We start from the raw sequence: 14769 nt of genomic DNA on the forward strand, positions 1-14769 counted from the left end.
GGAACTTAGCACCCCAGCAAGCACTGTTTCTGTGCGGAAGGCTTGAACCATAAATCCAAGGTCGGACTCTTCTCATCCGAGGAGTTTTAAGCTTCTTGCAAACCAGGGATATTTCCCTGTTATGTGAAGACTCTTGCCAAGGAGCCTCAACTTCTGTCTCATTTCCTGCTGAACTTTAAAACCCCGAAAGGCAACTGTCTGCTGAGGCTGTTTTGTCTAGATCTGGGCCTGGGGCAGGAATCCAACAGCCTGAGCTTTAATTCTCTGGCTCCAACTTACGACGCTCTAGGAAGTGCCTTCACCATGCAGATGCTGTGAACTGCAGAAATAACTTTAAAATTTGTCCTCTCTCTGCTTCCTCGAAGCAGCATGGAGGAATGGGGTGAGGTCTGTTCTCTGTGACCAAATACTGAACATCATTTCTGGTCAAAGTGATTGCCAGAAAGACTGGCGCTCATGCGCTCTCTCTTTCTCTCTCTCTCTCTCTCTCTCTCTCTCTCTCTCTCTCTCTCTCTCTCCCCCCCATGTGTGTGTCTCTCTGTCCCTCTCTCTTCTCCCTCTCTCTCCCTCCCCCTCCCCCACTTCATTGATCACCCCACCAACTTCAGTATCATGGCTCTGGCATTCAGTGGCACAGCTCACCATAACCACATAAGTGTTATTAACCAGAAAGTCATCTCCACATGGAATTCTCATAAACACTGTCCAGAATCTAGGCTGTTATGGGGAGAATGACCTCAAGAAGGGAGGAAAGAGGCAGTAAGGAGGGAGGTTGTGAGGAGGGAGGAAGAAGACAGTCAGGAGGAGACCCCTGGTCACTTCCACATTTGTTCTGAAATGAACAGCAAACCCCAAAAGAGTAAGAACTTTATTTTTAATAGAATCAGTAATATCCATTGGGGAAAAAAGAGAGAAAGGAAGAAACAGAGAAAGGGGGAACAGGGGAGAGAGAGAGAGAGAGAGAGAGAGAGAGAGAGAGAGAGAGAGGAATGACCCAGCATAAATTCACACTGTAAGCATTTCAGTACAGATAGTGTTTTTGTTTTGTTTTGTTTGAGGCAGGATCTCATATAACTCAGGCTGGCCTTAAACTTACGGTGAAGAAGGGGATGGCTGCGAACCTCTAATGTTTTCACCCCTCCCTCCCAAAGGCTGCATTTACAGGCGTGAGTCCCCACTCTGATTTTATGCAGCGCTGGACACTGAGCCTCAAATCCTGTCGCCAAGATGTTAGGATAGGAGTTGGATATCTTATATCTCTCCATTGTTCCCCCAAAACCTCAACACCTCCACATCTAAAGAACCTTGGAAAGGATGGGGGGGCCACTGGTAAGGGTGGTAAGTACAAATATGTGTCACCACCACCCCCCAAAGCAGATGATAAGAGAAAACGTGGTGTATGTTTGTTCAAATGTCTGACCACTGTCTAACCCTTATGTGAAGCACACAGAGCTCCTTCGCCAGGCCCCCATCCCACTACCACAGGAGACAGGCCGTGTATGAAACACCTGCTGTAAGACAAGGTTCTCAGACCTTAACTGCAAAGAAGAAAGGACATGAGGGCTGGGGTCGTATAGAGCCTTTCCCTCCAGACAGGGTTGCCAGGAGTGTCTGGATTCAAGGTATAACGTTTATGTTGAATGAGGCTGACTGGGGTCTGAGGTTATAGGTGTCCCGGTTTATAAATACAGCTGGTACGTAATATTGATGATGTTTTTAGGTTTGTGCTGTTGTAGTGAAGTCTCTCTAGTAGCCCTGGCTGGGTCATGTGACATGGAACCTCCATTTGTCCTGTAGCTCAAAGCCTTTGTGTCAGGAGAGCTGAGCTGCAAACCTTGTCTGTCCGGCCACTCATGAGTTAGCCACACGTGTGTGGGTGATTCCACCCCCAGGTTCCTCCCCAGAGCTGGGGTCTATGCAAGGTGTCCGGCTTCTCTCCATTGTAAGGGTCAGGAAGTCAAATATGGCACTTGCTACTCAACAGTCAGTCCCCAAGTTCTAGAACAAAGCCTTGTGCTGCTGTGTTGATTGAAAAAAAAGATTCTCAGGCTGGCGAGATGGCTCAGGCTGGAGAGATGGTTAAGAGCACTGACTATTCTTCCAGAGGTCCTGAGTTCAATTCCCAGCAACCACATGGTGGCTCACAACCACCTGTAATGGGATCCGATGCCCTCTTCTGGTGGGTCTGAGGACAGCGACAGTGTGTACTCACATACATAAAATAAATAAGGGGTTGGGGATTTAGCTCAGTGGTGCCTAGCAAGTGCAAGGCCCTGGGTTCGGTCCCCAGCTCCGGAAAAAAAAAAAGAAAAAAATGAAAATAAATAAAATCTTTTACAAGAAAAAAATTCTTTTCTGAAAGTCCAATTAACCTTCTTGGAGAGTACTGAGTCTCTTGCTCCGGGGAGAAACAGAGACCAGTTAATAGAATTGGGTATTTTGAGGAAAGAGCTGGACAGCTGACTTCGATCACTTTTTAAAGCCCTTGAAAGGCCATGACTCTGAGCATTCCTTAGAAAGGGAGAGAGGAACAACTGGTGGAAGGAGCTTGGGTGTCACAGCCCAGTCCTTAGCTCCATGATTGGGTTTCCCTCGATCAGCCTTCAACATACGTTACACGGGTTGCGTCTCCAACATGTAACCAAGGGGAAGAAGTGTGGCCTGGGGTCTTGGATGCTGGAGATGATGCTTCTGCACTGTGTCACCTCTTCCATTGCTGTGATGGAAATGTCAACAGAAGCAACTTAGGGAAGAACAGTTTATTTTTGTTCCTAGTCCAAGGGTGCAGGTGGCCGTCCCAGCCAGGAAGGTGAGGCAGCTGGTCACTCTGCATCTGCAGTGAGGAAGCAGAGAGAGACGAACGCTGCTGCTCAACTCACTCACTTTAATTCAGCCCAGAACCCCAGCCCATGGGACGCTGCCCCTCACGATCAAATGGGCCTTCCAACCTCATTTAATCCAGTCCTGATAACCTCACAAACACACCAGAGGTCTGTCTCTTGGGTGGTTCTAGGACCTGTCCTGTTGGCAGTGTTAACCGTCAAAGATGAGAGCCTCAGAAACCCCTGCTGGAGAAATCTCATCCCACCGGTTCCTCTGCATGGGGGAAAGATCTCTGTCATTTTCTTCTGGAAGGATGGGGGCGGGGTGGGGAGGGGGGGAGTCTGTGCTGACTTAAGGGCAGACGTCCAAGAAGGAAAGGAATGAATGGGTCATGGTCTACCTTTCAAATCTGCCTCCTCTTCTCTGAAAGCAGGGCGAAGGGAGCCTTGGTTACTTCTCTCTGGCATCAAGAAGGAAAATCACCTCCCCCCTCACTCACCAGTCAGCCGGAGTCTTAGCTGCAAAGCGAAGCTCCCAAACTCACTACTGCAGGAGCTCCTACTGCACGAGCCCTGTGTATGTACGCCCAGGAGACAGCTCGTCCTGTCACTGGAAGAACCCACAATCGGTGCAGGGAGTCTAAGGGATTTTGATGCCTGTAATATTCTCAGCAACTGTAAAAAGGAAACTGGCTTCATCCTCCTCTAGGTTTGGGAAGTAGCTTCTGTGGAGGGTGAGATGAGGAGAGCGGGGGAAGGTTCTGTGTAGCCACCGGACGCCAGGCATGTGAAGAGTCCTTTTGCTCTCAGAGCAGCCTTCATTAGGAAATGAAAGGATAACTTCTAACCCGGTTTGCCTTGCTCATCCTTAAAGGAGGAAACAGTCACATGACCACTCCTAGCAGCAAAGGAGGTGGGAGGCAAAGTGTTAAGTTTCCTGGCATCCATAGGAGGGCAGGTACAGGAAGCTCAGCCGTGAGTGGCATCGCAGGGCAGCCCTTAGCATCTCCCCTGAGCTGTTTAGTCACTGGACATTTAATGAGTGTGAGAAGCTGAACAGCGTGTGCTGCTCAGGTGAGGGTCCTGCTGTTCATTACTCAGGATAATCAAGTGACACTGGTTCCCAAAGAGGGAAACTCCCCCTTCCACCCTCGGCAGCCGAGCCAGCCTCCAGATGGTACCAGTGTTGTGGGGTCTGAGCTATAAAGTAAATTCACGGGCTGGAGAGGTGGCCCCATGGCCAAGAGCATTTCCTGTGCAGCCCTAAAGACCAGAGTTCTGATCCCAGCACCCACACAACAACACAAGCCTCCCGTTCCCACTTATAACCCCAATGCCAAGGTAGACAGAGATAAGAGAATGTGGGGGATCACTGGCTTCTATGTAGCCAAGACAGCACAAGCCCCAGGTTCAAGGAGAGACCCTGCCTCAAAGGAATAGATGGAAAGTGATAGAAGACAATTAATGCCCTCCATACATTTGTGTGACTACACACATATACACACACATACATACACATACACACGCATATACACACATACATACACGTACACACACAGGCACATACACATACACACACACATAAACACACATACACACATATACACATACACATACATATACACATATACATACACATATACATACACATACATGTACACACATATGAACACACACATGCACACACATACACACACGTAAACACACATATACATATACACAATACATACATATACACAATAGATACATATACACAATACATACACACACATACATAAACATATGTACACACATACATATATACACATAAACATAAACATACATACACACACACGAATATATACACATACATACACATACACACATATACAGGTACAAACACATACACACACATAAATACACATGCATGCACATAAATACACACACATACACATACATACACACATACAGACACATACACATATACACATACATATACACATATACATACACATATACATACACATATACATACACATACATGCACACACATATGAACACACACATGCACACACACATACACACACGTAAACACACATATACATATACACAATACATACATATACACAATACATACACACACATACATAAACATATGTACACACATACATATACACACATAAACATAAACACACATACACACACACGAATATACACACATACACATACACACATATACAGGTACAAACACATACACACACATAAATACACATGCATGCACACAAATACACACACATACACATACACACATACAGACACATATACATACATATACATATACACACAAACACATGCACACACATACAAACATATACATACACATATACATACATATATACATATACATACATAAACACATACACACATACATACATGCACATACATATACACATAAACACACACACAATCTTTAAATCCACCAGGAGAACACAAGTGGTCATTGAGAGGCAGGACGAGGTAGCCCTGAGTCAGAACAGTGGAGGTCCTGGGTTGGAATGAAGGCCCTGCCCTGCCTGTTTACTCATTGTAAGTTCAGCACTGCGTTGCCCGTGTTCCTGCAACTGTGGCTTATGGTATATTATGAGTCTGCTGTTCATGTCTGTAATGAAATACGTGAGGTTGGCGACTCTATAGAAGAAAAAGGGCTTATTCAGCCCACCCTTGAGAAGTTGAATGTCCGCACCACATGGGATATATCTGTCACCCCAGCCCGTGAAGACAGAGACAGGACCGTTGCAGAGGAGACACCTCCTGGTCTGGTGTGAGTTCCAGACAAGCGAGGGCTGCGTCGTAAGACCCTGTCTCAAAAGCAGACAACAGACACCCTGGCTTGTATCACCCATGTTCACACTTATTTGTTGTAAGTCACTTTACTTTTATTGGAGACAAGTTCCGGTTCGCAGGGAACTGAGAACCTTTCAGAGGGTGTGAGTCTACCCCTCGCCCCGTTCTCGTTCTTAACCTCTTTCAGCACACTAACTCGTGACCTGAGCAGGGTCAACGTTTGCATTGACAACCTCATCTTGTCGGGGTAAAGAGGCTGCTGGGTGACACGCAGGCAGTCCGTGAAGTCCTCTTGTTGCTCCGGGATCCCACCCATGGTCACTCAACACACTTGGCCATCACCTCTTAGCGGACACCTTCTCAGACCCCTCCCCTTGGTGATGTGTCACTGTGACCAAATACTTGACAGAATTGCTTATGGTTCCTCTCCGTTGCCATGATAGAACACTCTGACCCAAAGCCACTTAAGAAACTTCATTTTGGCTTCCGGTTTCAGAGGTCTGGATGTCAGTAACAGTGGGGCAAACACGGTCGCCGCATCTCAGAGCTGGACGATGACGTCACAACCAGACACAGGAAGCAGGAAGACAGAGAACAAACAGGAAGTGGGATGAGATCATAAACCCCCAAAGCCCACCCCGTCCGAGGTACTTCCTCCACCAAGATACCACGCCCTAGAAGCTCCACACCCTCTTCAAACAGCGCCACCAACTGGAGACCAACCGCTCAAATACGGGAGCCCAGGAGGGACACTCCTCAGTCCAACCACCACAGACCAGCAGATGCATACAAACTTAGGGTGGTGGGGGCGCTAGATACCACCCAGACTCCACACTTTTCATTTCTTTCCGGTTCTGTGGCCACACGAGGGAATAGCCCAAGCCCCCAGTCTTTCCATTTCCATTCCAGCTACCGCAGGTAGAGGGAAATCTCCCCCGCTGAGCAACCCCGGGCGCCATCAACAATCATTCTGTTTGACCAGTTGGCAACTCCAACCTGCCTGGCAGGATTTGCAAAAAAAAAAAAAAAAAAAAAAAAGTAATTAGCCCAGGTGAGGCTCATCAGAGCCAGTCTGGAATTCTGCCAGCCATACCAGTCGCTCTGTGCCAACCCTTGATTTTAATATCAATGGTGGTGCTGACAAGGGCCAGGCAGGCTGGGAGGAAGCATCTTTACCAGGCATCCCTCTCCCCTCCCCTCCCACCTGCTCTCACAGCGAGGTGAGGCAGCGGCTCCATCAAATCGGGGCTGGCTCCTGAGTCAGTTTGCTGGGCCTCCGTTCTCTAACAGGCTGGGCCCCAGGTGATCTTAAAAATTAAATGAAGCTCAGAAAATGAGACACGAAGGAGAGCCAGGAATTAATAGCCCATCCCAGGCTCCGGCGGAACTCTTGACTGAGCATCCCTTGTCAACTTCCTTGCAATTCATTTGGGGCTTTGTTACTGGCAAAGATTCAGTCGGAGATCTCGGAGCTCTGCAGTGTCTCTGCCTGCCGCGAGTTCCCAGCCCCCCAAGTGTGTTCTTGTTCTCACCCGAAATTTAAAATGGGCCGCGAGAGCCGGCGCTATCTTCCCTCCCCATAAACTCAGAGACTCCTGTGGACGCAGTACGGGCAGGGTAGACTGTAGACTGGCCTGTGACACTGCAAAGACGCCAACTAAAGATTGTCACTGCCCGCAGGGCGTGGAGGTACGTGCCTTTAATCTCAGCAACTCGAAGTGGGACTCCTGTGAATTCAAGGCCAGCCTAGTCTAGGGAGTTCTAGGCCATCCAGGGATACAGAGTAAGACCAGTAAGACGGGGTGTGCGTGTGTGTGTGTGCATGCATGCGTGTGCGTGTGTGGTGTGCGTGTGTGTGCACGTGTGTGTGCGTGCATGTATGTGCGTGCATGCATGTGAGTGTGTCTATGTGTATGTGTGTATCCGTGTGTGCGCGTGTGTGTGCATGTGTGTGCACGCGCGCGCGTGTGTGTGTGTGTGTGTGTGCGCGCGCGCGTGTGATCCCCATTTCCATCATTATCATTAGTAATCAATAACATCATCATTACCACCACCATTATCTCCATCACAATGCACTGACGATTTAACATAGTTAGGTACCAGGCTTTTTACATTCTACTGTATCCTCTCCACAAACGTGGGTGCTGAAGAATGCCATTCCCACGACATTTCAGAGGAAACTGGAGAGTTTTGCTGGATCAGGTTCGTTCTTGATGAGCATTTCTCTTGAGGAATTCCGGGACAGAGTCAGTTGCCTTAACATTCCAGCCAAGAGCTGTTCATTGACTTTTAAAAAGCAGAGTGAAAAACAAAATAGAGAAAAGAGAAAAGGAAGGAAGAAGGTCTGAATCAGGTAAATGGAATCAGGTAGTCCTCCTTCAGGACATGCAGGAGGGAGAAAGTAGGACCGTGGCATGATAGGACCTTAAGTATAAAAGGAGATGGAGATGGAGAGATGGTTCAGTGGTTAAGAGCACTGACTGCTCCTCTCAGAGGTCCTGAGTTCAAATCCCAGCAACCACATGGTGGCTCACAACCATCTGTAATGGGATCTGATGCCCTCTTCTGGTGTGTCTGAAGACAGCAATAAATCTTTTTTTTTCTTTTTTCTTTTTTTTCCGGAGCTGGGGACCGAACCCAGGGCCTTGTGCTTGCTAGGCAAGCGCTCTACCACTGAGCTAAATCCCCAACCGGGCAATAAATCTTATAAATTTAAATACATCTTTAAATAAAAGGAGATGGATCCCAGTTGGCTGTATTGCAAAAGATGTGTCTGAGCTCTTCTTACAGGAAAGGGTAGGCCCAACTTTGGAAAGGTCATACGTGTACATGTCTGTTGCAATGGGCCATCATCAATATAATATGTTAATTTTGTGTGTGAGAGAGAGGAGGGAGGATATGTCATTTGGGTGTGAAGAGTAAATATTAACTCTGGAAAGTTCTGTCAAATCCAGCATCCCAAGCGCCCAGGAGGCAGCTCCTGGAGAGATGTAGGGAAGCAAGGGCAGTGAGGGACACTTCCTGCCGGAAGTCATGTTCATTTTGACTTGAGGTAGATGAACCCCAGAGATATGTGCTCTGAGGTGGGAGGGGCGCACGTGCGCATGCGCTCTGTGGATGTGAAGGCAGCGCGAACAGGGGACAGAGAGGCTGGGATCAGGGATTCCCCTGCCAAGAGACAGACAACCTGTGCAAGAGAAACGAGAACATGGAGGAGATTCTCTCCATGAGGCACCACCAGGCCCTTCCTAAAGAACTAGGTTGATCTGGAACGTTGGATGCTTGGCTCATGGTGGGAGGGAGGAAAGGAATTACCTGAGGAATCTAGATCAGGAAAAATCCACCCTGAGCCCCCTCCTGTCCTTCCCCTGACGTAGAAAGCCATGGTTTTAAAAAAGAAAAGAGGCGGGGTGGGGCGGACCAAACCGTAGTCTCAGAGGAATGGGCTGCTCAGACTCTCTGCCTTCTATGCTGAGCCCCTGAGCAGCATCTGATGAAGCTGCCTCGCTACAAGTCAGAGCCTCGTGGTAACTAACCATGACTCAGAGCGACTGCAAAAGAATTCACCAAATGAGAGTTTGCTGGGTGCGCATTTAGAAATCGGATTCCCCCGCCCCTTCCCCATTATGTTGATTATATCTTTCATCCCCAAGACTGGGGCCAAGATCCTCGCCCCTCCTCCCCTCCCTCTGTAATCCTCACCCCTCATTTCTCTCTCCTCTCCATCCCCAGCATCCCACCACCCCTAAGGCAGTGGCAGGATTCCAAGGAGTTCATTAAAGCCAGCCACCTCCCCGTTGCCCACCGGGCATTCCCAGCAGCCCCCGGGGCCATGGCGGTCCAAGAGCAAGACAGCCCCTTGGAAGGGCGTGGTCCGCTCTGAGGATAGGGAACCCCCCCCCCCTTTGCACGAATGAGAGGAGCCAGCAAACAGTTAATGGTTTAATCCTTTACAGAAAAAGTCACGGCAGACTCGCGATTCTTGATGGTAATGAAGGTGTCACACATTGTCTAGAGAAAGTTGTGCCTGGCAATCTTCCCTTTTTCGGATGCCTACCCCAGTGACATTTCATCTCACATCCACCTTAATGAAATGCATAATTAACATATTCTAATTGTGCTGAGCGCTGCGATGATTTTGACAGAACTCACTTTCCATGTCTAATTTGATGCTAATTTAATCTGTTCCTCTCCCGCTGACATGACCTTTCTTGATTGAGTTTCACTGAGGAAATTTTTTGATGGATTGATTTATCAGCAGTGCGGAGACAACAAAGGCTCAGGGTGCGTGACAGAAAATAGGAAGGGACCGGCCCTCGAAGCCAGTGCGCTTTGAACTTGCTGGCTGGAATGCCCTCTTCCCAGAGACAGCTTGTCTGATCTACTGATGGAATTTGAGCAATGTGACATCCGTGGGTGGGTTTGATCTTCCGATAAAGACAGTAAATATCTTATTGTGGCTGTAGCGGGTTTGCACGGAAAGCCTCTATGGCAACCCGAAGGAAGCCCAGGCACCACGGCCGCTGATTCTTCTGTGAATTCATCTCTTCCGGCCTCGATTCCTGGTTAGAATGCAGGGTCTGGTAGATTCAACCCACAGAGGAGGAGGGAGAGTGGGAAGACAGCGTCCATCTTAAATTATCATGAGAAAAGGCGCTTCCACTAGGGCATAGGGCACAGATACTCTGCTTTTGCTAAAACCTGCCCTTGGATAAGAATTGTAGGTTTTCCTGCAGAATTTCCCACACCCTAGTACACCCAATTCCAGGTCTGAGTCATGTAAGTCAGGACACTGAGTGTGGTGGATGTTCTCAACTCTCATGGTCAACTGGCTGAACCTTTGTCTTTCTCAGGGCGCAGACAGAGAGGTCAAAGCCACACCCCCAGTTCCAGATGTCTCACAGAGAACAACCCCTGAGCCTGCATGCTGTATAAAACTGGCTGGGGTTCTCTTTCAGCAGATTTAAAGCCTTGGATCTGCACGGTTAGGTCAGGGTGTCTCAGCCCAGTTCACTGAGGTCATTTCAGGCCAGGGAATTCTTTGTTGGAAAATGGAGGAATACCGGCTCTACCCAGCTCCTACCCACTAGAAGCTGGTGGTAAGCTCCCTTCTAGATCATGCCAACTAGAACTATCTACAAATTCTATATATATCTCCCTAGTGTGAAAGAACCCCCTGACTGAATACCCCTGACATCATAATGTTACATGTGACATCATAATGTCACAGCCCCAGCTGGACTCCCTGCCTCTCCATCTTCTCAATGTCCTGTGTCCCGCCACGGCCAGTCAGGTAGCAACGAATCCTACCCAAGTGCTTCCCCAGCTCCTCTTCTGTCAGAGCACAGATGAATACACTGTATGAGATATTGATTTCTCTCTGGCCGGTCTTCAGTCATTAACCTATGTGCCCCATAAGATTAGGACCTTGTCAGATCTTTTGATCTTTCTGTTTTGTTTTGTTTAATTGGGGTAGAATGTGTATGATACAGAATTGGTCTTTTGGGTTGTATTTTTAAGAGAGGGAGAGAGGGAATGTGAGCGCCTTCGGAGACCAGAAGAAAGTGTTGGCCCTCCTGCATCTGGAGTTACAAGCAGTGGTGAGATGCCCCATATGTGTGCTGAGAATTTCCCTCTGGTCCTCTGCAAGAGCAGGACATACCCTTAACCGCTGAGCCCGACCTTGTTTTAGCCACGTGAAGTGCGCATCCAAACCACCATCTCATTTCAGAACGTTTCCACACATGAGACCCATTTCTCCCCTTTGGTCCCCTGGGAGCCAGTCATGTACTCTCTGAGACTGTGAACCTGTCTGTCAGGACATTTCATACATACGGGGGTCATTCATACGAGTGGAGTGGCTTTAAGGGAGGGGTCCATCCAGCAACTCCCTGATACGTTTAAAATGAATTTACCACACAACTTGGTCATTCCACTCCAGTGTATGTGTCGAGAAGAGTTGAAAGCTCTTTGAAACGTTTTTAAAGAATTTAAAGTGTAAAACCCTGTGTACAGGAATGTTTGTAGATGTAGTGCAGCCAAATGGCACCCACGTGATGACAAGCTACGCAAATGGGCTGTGTTCATGAAGGCAAGGGTGGGGCTGCTGTGTGTGGCCCACAGAAAAGCCTTACCTGTTCTTTCTTCAACAAGAACGATACCAGGCGCGTAGTAGGTATCCTGTAAATACAGACTGGACGCGTGAAAGCTATCATATATATATATATATATATATATATATATATATATATATATATATATATATATCCAGGCAAGCAAAACTGTGGCTAAGGAAAGGCAGCTGGAAAATGCTAGTGGTGACTGTGTTTCTTTCAGTTTATAAAAGAGAGACGGAAAGAGAGAGGGCGGGAGGGAGGACAGGAGGGAGGGAGAGAGGGAGGGAAGGAAGGAGGGGAGAGGAGAGAGAGGGAGGAAGAAGTAGAAGAAGAAAGGAAGGGAGAGGAAGAGAGGGAGGAAGGAAGGGAGAGAGGGAGGGAGGGGAAGAAGGAAGGAAGGAAGGAATGAAGGAAGGAAGGAAGGAAGGAGGGAGACTTTAAAAAACAAAGCCAAACTGATATCGACCTGTACTTTTTTTTTTCTTTGTAGAATAGTTGGGTGGGAGAGAAGGGCTAGCTGTGTGGCCAGCCTTAACTTGTGTTCTGTGTAGTCTCGGGGTGACAATCTATCTGCCTCATCACCCCCAGTTTTCTTTTTGTTTTTAGGCAGATGAGCTCAGGGTGCCCAGAGTAACAGACATTTTTCTTCAAAGCGGTCTCCCCCGGGAAGATGAAATATTCATTCCAGCGGTTGCTGCTGCTGCAAAGGCTTTCTGCAGAGCGTCTTCGGGAGCTGCCTTACGAGCCCCACAAGGCTCGAGAGCTAACGAGCTCATAATCATCATAACCACACTCGATCATACATCAAAAGCAGTTTAACTCAGCGGAGTGACCTGGCCTACTTCCACAGCCTCTATGTTAGCTGGCATCTGGCTTTGTTCGTGGGCTAAGTTGCTCTGTGACTCCGAGCTGGGCTAAGTACCTGGATGTACCAACACAGAAGGGAGCAAACTGGGGGACGTCTGGGCCAGCCTCCTTGGGTTTGAGTTCTAACTCGCCACTAACTGTAAGACTGTGCTTCAATTTCCCACTCAAGAACACTCAAGAGTTCTCTCGGGGGCTACACTAGTTAATACCTGCATGCAACAGGCAATGCCTGGGGCCACGCTGAGGCCCTCGTGGTGTGAGTTCTTCTTATAAGAGATGTGAATGAGTCAGTTTAGTATCACCTGGCTTTCAAAGATCTGAAAGAGGGATACTCAAAAAATAATTTCTGTTAAGGAATCAGTTTGTTAAGGACTGGAGATATGGTTGCTTCTGAGGTTAAGCACACTCACTGTGCTTCCAGAGGACCAGAGTTCAGTTCCTGGCACCCCTATCAGGCACCACACAACCACTTGTAGATCTAAGGGGTCTGCTGCCCTCTGCTGGCCACCAGAGATAGCTGCACATGTGCACACACAGAGACACATACATAGAAAACTGAGTGGAGTTTCTTGACTCTTCCTTGAATTCTGTCATCCTGTTCTGTCACTTACTAATGACACAGAGTCTCCTGCCTTCCTATGGCATGGGGTCTTGGGATGACACTGGGCCATCTGGAGAACCTGAATCATCTTGTTTTCTCCTAATCTACAGTGGCTTGGGTAGAGACCCTCTGTCATTCATAGGCTGCGGGATTAGAAAGTGGGCATCTCGGAGACCCTTTCCAGGCTGTCACAAATGACTTCCCTTAGGTGCAGGGTGGTGTTTGTCAGTGGGGTTCTTTCCCATGTCTCCATGACAGTGTTCATTTGAAGAAAGAACATGGTTTGGAGGCACACCCAGAATTTAAATTTGGACGGACCTCAGAATGGTACCATCTCTCGCAGTTGTCCGCCTCAGTGGTTTTGTAAGGAAAAGCACATTCGGCCAAGAATCCCTGGCTAGCCTCGGACAAATGCCATGTCAGAGACTCTCTCTGCTTAGCTGTGTGGACACAGCATTGCATGCTACATATAAATACCATGTTGCATTGTGTCCAAGGCCCACCCAAATAGTCACTGCCAAGTCAAAATGTTACTGTTCCTGTTCCATTTCTGCAGCACCTAGAACTGTCTGGCACTCCTTACAGACAAGGCATAAATAATACACATTGTATATGCTAACACGGCTCTGAGTGCTGAAAATGGTGATCCTTTTCCACAAAAAGGAAATACATCTGGTGGGTTCTGCTAACATTCCACAAGGGAAATCCTGCCTTTGTTGGAATGCTCTGTAACCTATGGCCATGATGATATTCCCTGGTGTATGAAACAGACACTAGGAAACCAGTCTGACTCAAGGTGATGCTCCCTGACCAAATCTTTTTCTTTAGAACTGTTCTCTTCTTCAACTTCTATTTTTATGTATATATTGTATCTGTGCATGCGTGCCTGCACAACCTGTTAACACAACCTGTTAAAAGTTAGCCCTCTCCTTCCAACATGTGGGTCCCAGGGATTGAACTCAAGTCACCAGGTTTGGCAGCAAGCCTGGTCACCCTCTGAGCTCATCTCTCTGGCCCTGGAATAGTTGAGTTTTGATAAGCCAGGATCCAAGGATCCCAGCTGTTGTAGAATGACTTTCTCAGAGGCTCCAGCCATAATTTTTGGCCTCTGAATGTCTCTGGGTGTGATTTTGTTTTCATTTGTCAGTCTAAAATAAAAATGTAACATTTCAATTACAACCCAGAGAGAGAAGCAAAGAACGGGCGATTTACATTTGATTTGGACAAGAACAATTTTGTCAACTTCTAATCTGCCAATACTCAATTTTTTTAAATAAAAGCAAACTGCTCATTAATTCACCTCTTTTTCTTTATTGAGTGGAAAGATTTTTTCCTTGTCAATTGTGATTTTTTTTAATCTTTTTATTTTTTGACTTTTTTATTGGATATTTTTTTATTTACATTTTAAATGTTATCCTCTTTCCTGGCTTCCCATCTATAAACCCCCTATCCCATCCCCTCTCCCCCTGCTTCTATGAGGGTGTTCCCCTACTCACCCACCCCTTCCTGCCTTCCCCACCCTGACATTCCCCTACACTGG

At 47.6% G+C, this 14769-nt stretch overlaps 1 protein-coding gene and 1 long non-coding RNA gene across 4 annotated transcripts in view; both read left to right on the forward strand.

Moving 5' to 3' along the window:
* Nucleotides 1-14769, forward strand: part of Tshz2 (teashirt zinc finger homeobox 2) — a 446931-nt gene that overhangs the window by 324791 nt on the left and 107371 nt on the right. The window lies entirely within an intron of this gene.
* On the forward strand, nucleotides 7341-14524 carry LOC120101801 (uncharacterized). 2 transcript variants are annotated; one of them, XR_005502758.2, is made up of 3 exons: nucleotides 7358-10938; nucleotides 11166-11245; nucleotides 12368-14524. It is a non-coding gene; the product is annotated as an uncharacterized LOC120101801 (long non-coding RNA). The 2 variants fall into 2 exon arrangements; XR_010065483.1 differs by having other exon boundaries at nucleotides 7341-11245.

Source organism: Rattus norvegicus, chromosome 3 (assembly GCF_036323735.1).
Source record: "Rattus norvegicus strain BN/NHsdMcwi chromosome 3, GRCr8, whole genome shotgun sequence".
NCBI lineage: Eukaryota > Metazoa > Chordata > Mammalia > Rodentia > Muridae > Rattus > Rattus norvegicus.